A 5,000-nucleotide genomic window follows, 5' to 3' on the forward strand; every position below is an offset into this window, starting at 1 on the left:
CCTTTTGGGGTCGCGGGGGGCGCTGGTGCATATCTCAGCTACATATATATATATATATGTCTTAATTAGATTATCCAGATTCCAGAGAATAGTGCTCGATACCATGGTAGAGCCCAATATACATATATGTGTGGGAAAAATCACAAGACTCGTCAGGAGACAATTGAGGGAACCCCTCACAAAACAGTTCTGTAGAGATGAAGTAGTCTTGTGATTTTTCCCACACCTACATATATATATATATATATATATATATATATATATTATATATATATATACACACACACACACTCACGTATATATATATATATATATATATATATATATATATATATATATATATATATGTATATATGTATGTATGTATATATGTATATATGTATGTATGTATGTATATACACATAAATACACACACACACACACACTCACGTAACACACACCAGACGCCAGATATATTTTTACCGACCAATGTGGCCCCTGAGTCCAAATACTAGCCCAGGTCTGCACCACTGGATATTCGATCAGCTGCAGTTGTCCAACAGTTCTGCATTTGACCATAAGGTGTCGACAGAATCCAACATATAAGCCTACATCTCACTTATATGTTGACACATATCACGTGATGATTGTTACATTTCTCAACCTTCGTGGTGTTTAATCATATATTGTTGTCACGCAGTCGTGTAAGTACGAACACAATTACAGCCCACATTCACAAACCGACCTTATGACATTTTCACGCATGATTCTGTTTGTTTCACATCACCATGGCAACAGCAGATCAAGCATTTGCAAACTGTCTTTGGCAAATGCAAAATAACTGCTCGGGTCACTCGCATTTTAAACAAATGAGAGGCAAACTTCTCACCTGATGTGGTGGAGATAACCATGCAGAGGAGGAAGTCACAGACAAATTATACGGAGTAGATGTTGACAGTGTGTATCATGTCGTAGTTGTATGCATGTTTGAAAAAAAATTCAAACATAAACCACAAAATAAATGTCATGTTAGGGTGTAATTATAAAAGATTAAATGAGCTGGCAGTCACATAAGTGGCAAGAGACTCATGAAGTGGCCCAAAATATTTCAATTATGAATTGAGGAAAAATATGTTCATACTTGCTATACAAATATAGGCATGTATATATATCCTGTATTACGTAAGTATGTGTGTGTGTATATATACATATATATATATATATATATATATATATAGAGAGAGAGAGAGAGAGAGAGAGAGAGAGAGAGAGAGAACGAGAGATAGATAGATAGATAGATAAATCTATACACATTGTCTATAGGTATATAGTTTTTTTATATATATATATATACATATATGTGTATGTATATATGTGAATATATATATATATTTGTGTGTGTGTGTGTATATATATATATGTGAATATATATATATATATATATATATGTGTGTGTGTGTGTGTGTGTGTGTGTGTGTGTGTGTGTGTGTGTGTGTGTGTGTGTGTGTGTGTAAGTATGTACAAACCCTGTTTCCAAATGAGTTGGGAAATTGTGTTATATGTAAATATAAACAGAATACAATGATTTGCAAATCATTTTATACTCATATTCAGTTGAATATGCTACAAAGACAACATATTTTATGTTCAAACTGATAAACTTTTTTTTTTTTTGCAGTTAATCATTACTTTTAGAATTTGATGTCAGTAACACGTGACAAAAAAGTTGGGAAAGGTGGCAATAAATACTGAAAAAGTTGAGAAATTCTCATCAAACACTTATTTGGAACATCCCACAGATGTGCAGGCTGTTTGAGAACAGTTGGGTGCCATGATTGGGAATAAAAGCAGCTTCCATGAAATGCTAAGTAATTCACAAGCAAGGCTGGGGCAAGGGTCACCAATTTGTAAGCAAATTGTCGAACACTTCTAGAACATTTCCCAACGAGCTACTGCAAGGAATTTAGGGATTTTACCATTTACAGTCCGTAAAATCATCAAAAGGTTCAGAGAATCTGGAGAAATCACTGCACGTAAGCGATGATATTACAAGCCTTTGATCCCTCAGGCGGTATTGCATCAAACAGCGACATCAGTGTGTAAAGGATATCACCACATGAGCTCAGGAACACTTCATAAAACCACTATGAGTAACTACAGTTGGTTGCTACATCTGTAAGTGCAAGTTAAAACTTTGCTATGCAAAGCAAAACCCATTTATCAACAACACCCTGAAACGCCGCCGGCTTCGCTGGGCCCGAGCTCATTTAAAATGGACCGATACAAAGTGGAAAGGTGTTCTGTGGTCTGACGAGTCTACGTTTCAAATTATATTTGGAAACTGTGGACGTGGTGTCCTCCGGACCAAAGAGGAAAATAACCATCCGGATTGTTATAGGCACAAAGTTCAAAAGCCAGCATCTGTGATGGTATGGGGATGTATTAGTGCCCAAGGCATGGGTAACTTACACATCTGTGAAGGCACCATTAATGCTGAATGGTCCATACAGGTTTAGGAGCAACATATGTTGTCATCCAAGCAACGTTATCATGGACGCCCCTGCTTATTTCAGCAAGACAAATCCAAGCCACGTGTTACAACAGCGTGGTTTCGTAGTAAAAGAGTGTGTGTACTTTCCTGGGCCGCCTGCAGTCCAGCCAGACCGGTCTCCCATTGAAAATGTGTGGAGCATTATGAAGCGTAAAATACGACAGCGGACACCTCAGACTGTCTCTCCTTCTCACAGACACGTAAAACAAGCCCACCTTCTTACATACGTCACATACTGTCACACATGTAGAGTCATACGCTCTCGCCAAGCACAGAGGTAGCAGCATGGCTAACGTTAGCTGAGGCAGGACGCGCAAGCAGAGCGGAGCGAGTTGAGTGACATTACAAGAGAGAGAAGGTGAAACTGATCACAAATGGAGGAAGAACAATTAATGCCCAAAAAACAGCAGGGGGTCCATCAGCTGGCGGTGGTTTGGCTTCAAGCGGGAAGATATTCAGAGCACACCAGCAATATAAAAAGTATGCAGCAGAAGTGTTGCTATATAAGGTAGCAGTACTACTATTTTGTTATTTCTATTAAAAAGTCACCCGCGAGAAAATTAAGAGTATTTAATAAACACAGTTTTGATCAATTGACTTAGTTGTGATTTTCCTCTGTGCATGAAAGTTTAAAAGAAGCATATATTAATGCAGTATGAAGAAGAACATTTTAATGTAGACACATAGAATCATCATACTGCTGTGGTTATATGCATCAAGTGTTCATTCAAGGCTAAGGAAAAATATCGAGATATATATCGTATTTCGCGATATGGCATAAAAATATTGCAATAATAATAAAAGCCAATATCGCCCAGCCCTAATATGTATATACAAACCCCGTTTCCATATGAGTTGGGACATTTTGTTAGATGTAAACATAAACAGAATACAATGATTTGGAAATCCTTTTCAACCCATATTCAATTGAATGCACTACAAAGACAATATATTTGATGTTCAAACTCATAAGCTTTATTTTTTTTTGCAAATAATAATCAACTTAAAATTTCATGGCTGCAACACGTGCCAAAGTAATTGGGAAAGGGCATGTTCACCACTGTGTTACATCAGCTTTTCTTTTAACAACACTCAATTAATGTTTGGGAACTAATTGTTGAAGCTTTATAAGCTTTATATTTTATATTTTATAAGCTTTATATTTTGGGACGGCGTGGCGCAGTGGGAGAATGGCCGTACGCAACCCGAGGGTCCCTGGTTCAAATCCCACCTAGTACCAACTTCGTCACGTCCGTTGTGTCCTGAGCAAGACACTTCACCCTTGCTCCTGATGGATGCTGGTTGGCGCCTTGCATGGCAGCTCCCTCCATCAGTGTGTGAATGGGTAAATGTGGAAGTAGTGTCAAAGCGCTTTGAGTACCTTGAAGGTAGAAAAGCGCTATACAAGTACAACCCATTTATTTATTTATTTATTTATAAGTGGAATTCTTTCCCATTCTTGTTTTATGTAGAGCTTCAGTCGTTCAACAGTCTGTCGTATTTTACGCTTCATAATGCGCGACACGTTTTCGATGGGTCTGGACTGCAGGCGGGCCAGGAAAGTACCCGCACTCTTTTTTTTACAAAGCCACGCTGTTGTAACACTTGTCTTGCTGAAATAAGCAGGGGCGTCCATGATAACGTTGCTTGGATGACAACATATGTTGCTCCAAAACCTGTATGGACCTTTCAGCATTAATGGTGCCTTCACAGATGTGTAAGTTACCCATGCCTTGGGCACTAATACACCCTCATACCATCACAGATGGTGACTTTTGAACTTTGTGCCTATAACAATCTGAATGGTTATTTTCATCTTTGTTCTGGAGTACACAACGTCCTCTGTTTCCAAGTATAATTTGACATGTGGACTCGTCAGACCACAGAACACCTTTCCACTTGGCATCAGTCAATCTTAGGTGAGCTCGGGCCCAGCCAAACCGGCGGCGTTTCAGGATATTGTTAATAAATGGGTTTGCCTTAGCAAAGTAGAGTTATAACTTGCACTTACAGATGTAGCGACCAACTGTAGTTACTGACAGTGGTTTTATGAAGTGTTCTTGAGCCCGTGTGGTGATATCCTTTACACACTGATGTTGGTTTTTGATGCAGTACCGCCTGAGGGATCAAAAGTCCGTAATATCATCGCTTATGTGCAGTGATTTTTCCAGATTTTTGATGATTGTACGGACCATAGATGGTAAATTCCCTAAATTCCTTGCAGTAGCTCGTTGAGAAATGTTGTTCTAAAACTGTTCGCCAATTTGCTTACAAAGTGGTGACCCTCATCCCATCCTTGTTTGTGAAGTACTTAGCATTTCATGGAAGCTGCTTTTATACCCAATCATGGCACCCAATTAGCCTGCACACCTGTTGGATGTTCCATATAAATGATAAATGGGTTGTACTTGTACAGCGCTTTTCTACCTTCAAGGTACTCAAAGCGCTTTGACACTACTTCCACATTCAA

The sequence above is a fragment of the Nerophis ophidion genome, linkage group LG05 (assembly GCF_033978795.1).
Source record: "Nerophis ophidion isolate RoL-2023_Sa linkage group LG05, RoL_Noph_v1.0, whole genome shotgun sequence".
NCBI classification, from domain to species: domain Eukaryota; kingdom Metazoa; phylum Chordata; class Actinopteri; order Syngnathiformes; family Syngnathidae; genus Nerophis; species Nerophis ophidion.